At 40.3% G+C, this 8678-nt stretch overlaps 1 protein-coding gene across 2 annotated transcripts in view; it reads right to left on the bottom strand.

The window, feature by feature from the left end:
• Positions 1-594, bottom strand: part of snx19b (sorting nexin 19b) — a 32325-nt gene extending 31731 nt beyond the window's left edge. Inside the window, exon 1 of one of the 2 annotated variants that reach the window (XM_070437733.1) lies at positions 368-594. The gene's annotated coding sequence lies outside the window, so the exon portion shown is untranslated. The remainder of the gene's footprint in view (positions 1-367) is intronic. The other variant, XM_023981656.2, reaches the window with a different exon arrangement.
• Between the last annotated feature and the right edge of the window lie 8084 nt (positions 595-8678).

The raw sequence follows: 8678 nt of genomic DNA on the forward strand, positions 1-8678 counted from the left end.
GGAATAATTGGTATTATTGCTTGGTTAGCTGAGTAGCTCTGGCTAGTAGCAGCCAGTGGAGTGGACCTAGCTAGCTAGTTAATGTTATACTAGCTAACGTTAGCTACTGTACTAAACTAACTAACGTTAGCTTGTTGCCATGTAAAAGTGACAATCCACATAGCTAGCTACATCTAATTACACATTGACTTTACAATTAACTGATGACATGTTCTATTATAWTATTGATATGATGAGATGTCTGGTTATTCATGGTGGGGGTGGGAAAGCTACTGTTAGTTTGCTAGCCGGGTCGTCTTTCCTTTCGTTAGCTTGCTACAGTAACGTTAGCTAGCTAGCCAAGCTAAATTACCCTTGCTAAATTTACCTTAGTCAAATGTACCCCTAGCTTGATGTTCCRGAAAGTACGACAAGTAAGATGATACAAGCAGTCATGGCAACTGTATCACTTGCAAGAAGCTGGCAACGTCTTGTTTTYTTTTTTTGACAGCTCCCTCAGTTTGTTTACTTCCCGTATCTCTTGACCAGGGTTGCCAGGTCTACAAAAATTCTAGTCAATGACGTCTCAAAACTGATGCAAATKTTTCTGTCCACAGCAAGAGAGTTGTCACATTAATCCAATAAACCCTTTTTCCATAACGCTATGGAGCGAATTAAGGAATGTCGACGTAATTTGTAACTACGTAGGATAAAATGCAAAGTTCGGTTTTCCATCCAAATAATAATTATTCCGAGCTTAAATATACAGTACCTTAAAAGTTTGAACAAGCCTTCTCATTCAAGGGTTTTTCTTTATTTGTACTATTTTCTACATTGTAGAATAATAGTGAAAACATCGAAACTATGAAATAACACATATGGAATCATGTAGTAACCAAAARAAGTGTTAAACAAATCCAAATATATGTTATATTTGAGATTCTTCAAAGTAGCCACCCTTTGCCTTGATGACAGCTTTGCACWCTCTTGTTATTCTCTCAACCAGCTTCATGAGGAATGCTTTTCCAACAGTCTTTAAGGAGTTCCCACAAATGCTAAGCACTTGTTTGCTGCTTTTCCTTCACTCTGAGGTCCAACTCATCCCAAACCATCTCAATTGGGTTAAGGTCGAACCCCTTTAATGGATCCTTGAAGAACCTGTTGACCTTGGGGTTAATTTTTTAACTAAACCCCCGCATAACAATAAAACAATAATTTTGTTGTCAGTGTTCGTCATGAGTTTAGTGGCAAAGCAGAATAAAAAATYCAAATAATGAGGTAAACTCCCAGCAGAGTCCCAAGTCCAATTGGTATATCCTCTTCCGTGTTGATGAAAATGTGTTGATGTTCTCCGTATCCATAGCAATGAATGATGATTATGAATGAATGATTATGCAGTGCATGGTGATCGAACTGGTTTCCTGTTATATCATCAGAGGTGTAGGGAGGTGTAGGGAGGTCTGTAAATCCAAAAAGTAGTAGACAGATGTTTAWACAGATGTTTAACAAAACATGCACATGACAGTATTCATACCTTGGTTTTTGTGGTAAATGTGAATGAACAAAAAWAAAWKTGATAATGGTTTTCATACACATACCTTGTCCATAATGTAGAGGCCTATGGGATATTCATTGAAGAGGTAAGGTAGGAGGATGGCATGTGACCTGCATAACATACCAATACCAATTGATATACCTTTGTATGTCTCCTCATCTACATACCTGCAGACACAGACACAAAAGTGAGCAATTCAGTCATCGGCACCCAATACAGCTAGCCTTCAACATATTCTTATAGCATACATATTCTTACCTCTTTGTTGATTGATATCCATAGAATTGTGTCCATTTTCTATTGTATAAAGATTTACACAAATATGAAAAGACAGACGGTATTATCATAAAACAATATCAATTTAGATCATATAAGGGACACAACCCTTACCTTAAATTGAGGAGATCTTTAAATGTTTCAGTTAAATGCCTGGACCTGCAGTCCTTTCAAATTCAAATCCAAATCTTTCAGTTGGGCAGTTAGGTTCCTGCAAGAATCCCCACCAACTAAGGTTAATCGATGAACCACACCTCCTATGGGGTTCATGGAAGAACCTTTTTAGGGCAATTTTCAGTGCCAAGAACCCTTGTTGAACCCCTCATGTTTAGAGTGTAATATAGTTCTTAATCTATTTAGAATGGTATCATGTTGGGGGTTAAGACAATGGGATAATTCTGTATTCCGGAAAGCACATTTTCAGAATGTGTCACACTTTACCAATACCCACACTACCTGACGCATGAAAAAAGTYCGGGCTGATGGAAACATGAAATGCCGGTACAATTTTATAAATGTTGACAGACAATTTGTTATTACGACATAATGTGATCTTTTTGTGTCGGTAAAATTAATTATGCAAGAAATGGCGGTGGAAACACCGTTATGCGCCACTATTGACATAATAACCATCATATCGAAGTAAACGTAGAGTCACACGATGATTGTTATGTGGTTCTCCCACTRTGACTAGGGAAAGCATGCAGTTTATTGGGCTACAGATGAAATAAGATATGATGAGCTTCACAGGGTGGTGAATGTGTAAGTAATGTGCAAGGTGATGAGTTTGATGCTCCTTTGCAATTAATATCGAGGATCTTATTCTGGTGACATGATGATCGATGCTTGACTGCCTTTTAATCGTATAATGTAGGTAGTCTACTCGCACTGTATGTGAGAACTGTTGGCTAGAGCACATGTGCCAAGACAACGCAACAGTTTTGTGACAAAACCATCAGTAGAGTTGAAAATGCGATGGAAACCCATTTAACTTGTATTTTTCATTTGGTACATGGGAATTTAGGGACAAGTTAATTTTATGTGCACTACGTCACCATCACGCACAGCCTTTTATCCGCATAAAGTCCGTTTGATTAACACATCTCTATTGGGAAAATGCGCATRTTATTGTATGAAGATTTTAGTATATTTGAGATTCTTCAAAGTAGCCACCCTTTGCCTTGATGACAGCTTTGCACACTCTTGTTATTCTCACAACCAGCTTCATGAGGAATGCTTTTCCAACAGTCTTTAAGGAGTTCCCACAAATGCTAAGCACTTGTTGGCTGCTTTTCCTTCACTCTGAGGTCCAACTCATCCCAAACCATCTCAATTGGGTTAAGGTCGAACCCCTTTAATGGATCCATCTCTATTGGGAAAATGCGCATGTTATTGTATGAAGATTTTAGTATATTCGCATGAAAATCTGGATGGAAACCTTTCTACTGTCAGCTTTTTTTTTCATGTTTAGGCTATACAACACCGTCCCTGAGCGTGCATTCACATTCTCTCAAGATGCTGAAAGAAAGAAATCATATTTCTCTACTCCTGTTCCCGAGACAAAATTAACATTTGGTGTCTAATTTTATTGCAAATAACACTTAATTCTGTAGGAGTTCATATTGTAAGAGGCTACATGTGAGGCCTACAGTCAGTGTCCAGACTTCAGTTACTATTCCAACGATTAGGCCTAGCTGTTCCCATCTGAACTTCAAAAGGTGCGCAAACCAGGGTGTCATATATTGTGATAGGCTAGTCTTTTACTGGTACGGCGCCTGATTATTATATTTTCGACCTAGACTCCAGGATCAGCTAACCACATCGTATGTTAAAGCAATCTGACAGTCGATGACGTTGCACGCAGCCATTGGTTGATACATGCAACGTCTGAACAAGGGAACGCAACCAAATTCTTTAGTTATAAAGATGATAAATGAAATGCATTTTATCTGCGACTGCCACAACTGGTCATAGCTGCATCTGATTAAACATGATTGATGTCACTGCTTGGTCAGGTCACTATATGAAAAATGTTTTTGTCTTGTCAGATATCCACGATGATTAGATAATAATACTTTTTTTTTTTAAACAGTCAAAGAAACAGTCATAATTAAACTGATATTCCACGTGTTTGGGTTAGGTATAGAGAGGCAATTGAGTGTGCATAGTAGCCTACACTGTTAAGGTAGCCTGGGCCCTGTAGCATTGTGATGACATTGTTTACATGACACGATCTATTCTATTGCTATACTAATGTCCTTTAGAAATGTTCAGTTGTTCGGCGGCTGCTCAGATTACCTGAGAAAATATACCACACAGGAAATCAATGTGGCACAATGATGTGTGGAAAATGTCTATGAACTCAAATGCTAAGCTGTCGACTATACCCACTGCCAGTAAAAAGCCAYCCAGGCAAATGTCAAAGTTTTAATCATGAGTCAGTCAAGGAAGGTTTTTGCTCATTGTTCAAATAGCCACATGGTGCCTTATTACAGTATGTGAAGAATGTGAGCAATATTGTTGTGTAACTTTCAGCTACCCACAACAATGAGGTCCTTTAAAAAAATTTAAATGAAGCCATCTGTCATTCATTGTCAAGATTAATGGGGATTAATACCTAAACTTCCACACTGAGTAAAAGATAAAGAACAAGAAGCATGAAGACAAGGCCAGAAACAACCCCTAGCACCTACAGTACCAGTCAAAAGTTTAGACACACCTACTCATTCAAGGATTTTTCTTTATTTTTACTATTTTCTACATTGTAGAATAATAGTGAAGACATCAAAACTATGAAATAACACATATGGAGTCATGTAGTAACCAAATGTTTTTTTAACAAATCAAAATATATTTTATATTTAAGATTATTCAAAGTAGTCACCCTTTGCCTTGATGAGAGCWTTGSAAACTATTGGCATTCTCTAAACCAGCTTCATGAGGTAGTCACCTGGAATGCATTTAAATTAACAGGTGTGCCTTGTTAAAAGTTAATTTGTGGAATGTCTTTCCTTCTTAATGTGTTTGAGCCAATCAGTTGTGTTGTGACAAGGTAGGTGTGGTATAAAGAAGATAGTTCTATTTGGTAAAAGACCAAGATCATATTATGGCAAGAACATCTTAAAATAGAAAAGCAAAACAACAGTCCATCATTACTTTAAGACATGAAGGTTAGTCAATGCGGAAAATTCCAAGAACTTTGCAAGTTTCATCAAGCGCTATGATGAAACTGGCTATCATGAGGACTACCACAGGAAGACCCAGATTTACCTCTGCTGCAGAGAATAAATTAATTAGAGTTAATTAACTGCACCTCAGATTGCAGCCCAAATAAATGCTTCACAGAGTAACAGACACATCTCAACATCAACTGTTCAGAGAAGACTGTGTGAATCAGGCCTTCATGGTCAAATTGCTGCAAAGGAACCACTAATAAAGGACACCAATAATAAAAAGAGACTTGCTTAGGCCAATAAAGATGAGCAATGGACATTAGTTCGGTTGAAATCTGTCCTTTGGTCTGAGATTAGGTTTTCAACCGCTGTGTCTTTGTAAGATGCAGAGTAGGTGAACAGATGATCTCCGCATGTGTGGTTCCCACCGTGAAGCATGGAGGAGGAGAGGAGGTGTGATGGTGTGGGGTCGCTTTGCTGGTGACACTGTCAGTGATGTATTTAGAATTCAAGGTACTCTTAATCAGCATGGCTACCACAACATTCTGCAGCGATACGCCATCCCATCTGGTTTGCGCTTAGTGGGACTATCAATTGTTTTCAACAGGACAATGACCCAAAACACACCTCCAGGATATGTCAATCAATCAATCAAATGCATTTATAAAGCCAGTAGAAAGAAGAGGAAGGGAAGCGCTACTAAGGTACACAATAGTACATTTTGGTAGATAGAAGGTGCTCTTTGGTAAAAGGGGTAAATTGGTCATCAAAAAGAAAGGAGGACCAAGGCACTCTTCATATAATTAATTMAAATGCCTTTATTAGTATGGCATGTTCAATAGAAACAAAGTTTTTTAAACATGCCATACTAATAAAGGCATTTAAATTAATTATATGAAGAGTGCCTTGGTCCTCCTTTCTTTTTGATGACCATGTATTTATAAAGCCCTTTTTACATCAGCCGATGTCACAAAGTGCTATGCAGAAACCCAGCCTTAAACCCCAAACAGCAAGCAATGCTGATGTAGAAACACAGTGGCTAGGAAAAGCTCCCTAGAAAGGCAGGAACCTAGGAAGAAACCTAGAGAGGAACCAGGCTCTGAGGGGTGGCCAGTCCTCTTCTGGCTGTGCCGGGTGGAGATTATAACAGAACATGGCCAAGATGTTCAAACATTCATAGATGACCAGCAGGGTCAAATAATAATAATCACAGTGATTGTAGAGGGTGCAACAGGTCAGCATCTCTGGAGTAAATGTCAGTTGGCTTTTCATAGCAAATCATTCAGACTTAGAGACAGCAGGTGCGGTAGAGAGAGAGAGAGTCTAAAACAGCAGGTAGCACGTCCGACAARGTAGCACGTCCGGTGAACAGGTCAGGGTTCCATAGCCGCAGGCAGAACAGTTGAAACTTGAGCAGCAGCTGATGGACTGGGGACAGCAAGGAGTCATCAGGCCAGGTAGTCCTGAGGCATGGTCCTAGGGCTCAGGTCCTCTGAGAGAAGAGAGAAAAGAGAGAAAGAAAGAAAGAAAGAAAGAAAGAAAGAAAGAAAGAAAGAAAGAAAGAAAGAAAGAAAGAAAGAGAGAATTAGAGAGAGCATACTTAAATTCACACAGGGCACAGGATAAGACAGGAGAAATACTCCAGATATAACAGACTGATCCTAGCTCCCCGACACATGAACTACTGCAGCATAAATACTGGAGGCTGAGACTTGAGGGGTCGGGAGACACTATGACCCCGTCCGACGATACCCCCGGACAGGGCCAACCAGGCAGGATATAACCACACCCACTTTGCCAAAGCACAGCCCCCACACCACTAGTGGGATATCTTCAAACCACCAACTTACTACCCTGAGACAAGGCCGAGTATAGCCCACGAAGATCGCCCCCGCGGCACGAACCCGAGGGGGGCGCCAACCTGGACAGGAAGATCATGTCAGTGACTCAACCCACTCAAGAGTCGCACCCCTCTTAGGGACGGCATGGAAGAGCACCAGTAAGCCAGTGACGCAGCCCCCATAATAGGGTTAGAGGCAGAAAATCTCAGTGGAGAGAGGGGAACCGGCCAGGCAGAGACAGCAAGGGCGGTTCGTCGCTCCAGTGCCTTTCCGTACACCTTCACACCCCTGGGCCAGACTACACTCAATCATAAGACCTACTGAAGAGATGAGTCTTCAATAAAGACTTAAAGGTCGAGACCGAGTCTGCATCTCTCACATAGATAGGCAGACCATTCCCATAAAAATATAAGAGAAAGCCCTGCCTCCAGCTGTTCTAATTCTAGGGACAATAAAGATGCCTGCGACTTGTGACCGTAGCGTACGTATAGGACAAACCATCCACAGAGACAGACTGATATCTTYCTGACAGATTAGATCTAAACCAGGCCAGAACTTGTCCGTGTAGACCAATTTGGGTTTCCAATCTCTCCAAAAGAATGTGGTGATTGATGATATCAAAAGCAGCACTAAGGTCTAGGAGCACGAGGACAGATGCAGAGCCTTGGTCTGACGCCATTAAAAGGTAATTTACCACCTTCATGAGTGCAGTCTCAGTGCTATGATGGGGTCTAAAACCAGACTGAAGCGTTTTGTATACATTGTTTGTCTTCAGGAAGGCAATGAGTTGCTGTGCAACAGCTTTTTTCCCCMAAAATTGAGAGGAATGGGAGATTCGATATAGGCAAATAGTTTTTTATATTTTCTGGGTCAAGGTTTGGCTTTTTCAAGAGAGGCTTTATTACTGCCACTTTTAGTGAGTTTGATACACATCCGGTGGATAGGGAGGCGTTAATTATGTTCAACGTAGGAGGGCCAAGCACAGGAAGCAGCTCTTTCAGTAGTTTAGTTGGAATAGGGTCCAGTATGCAGCTTGAAAGTTTAGAGGCCATGACTATTTTCATCAATGTGTCAAGAGATATAGTATTAAAAAATGTAAAGAGGAGTCCGTAATTTGCTTTCTAATGATCATGATATTTTCGTAAAAGAAGTTCATGAATTTATCACTGCTGAAGTGAAAGCCATCCTCTCTTGGGGAATGCTGCTATTTAGTTAGCTTTGCGACAGTATCAAAAATACATTCTGGATCGTTCTTATTCTTCTCAATTAAGTTGGAAAAATAGGATGATCGAACAACAGTGAGGGCTCTTCGATATTGCACGGTACTGTCTTTCCAAGCTAATCGGAAGACTTCCAGTTTGGTGTAATGTGTAGCGCCATACACATAAATGTGTAGCGCCATTTCAGTTCTAATTTTCGGGAGTCTTGCTTCAGGGCTCGGCTATTTTCTGTATACCAGGGAGCTAGTTTCTTATGACAAATGTTTTTAGTTTTTAGTAGTGCGACTGCATCTAGGGTATTATGCAAGGTTAAATTTAGTTCCTCAGTTAGGTGGTTAACCAATTTTTGTACTCTGATATCCTTGGGTAGGTGGAGGGAGTCTGGAAGGGCATCTAGGAATCTTTGGGTTGTCCGAGAATTTATAGCACGGCTTTTGATGATCCTTGGTTGGGGTCTGAGCAGATTATTTGTTGCGATTGCAARCGTAATAAAATGGTGGTCCGATAGTCCAGGATTACGAGGAAAAACATTAAGATCCACAATWTTTATTCCACGGGACAAAACTAGGTCCAGAGTATGACTGTGGCAGTGAGTAGGTCTGGAGATATGTTGGACAAAACCCCCCACTGAGTC

Source organism: Salvelinus sp. IW2-2015, linkage group LG4p (genome assembly GCF_002910315.2).
Source record: "Salvelinus sp. IW2-2015 linkage group LG4p, ASM291031v2, whole genome shotgun sequence".
In the NCBI taxonomy this organism is placed as follows: domain Eukaryota; kingdom Metazoa; phylum Chordata; class Actinopteri; order Salmoniformes; family Salmonidae; genus Salvelinus; species Salvelinus sp. IW2-2015.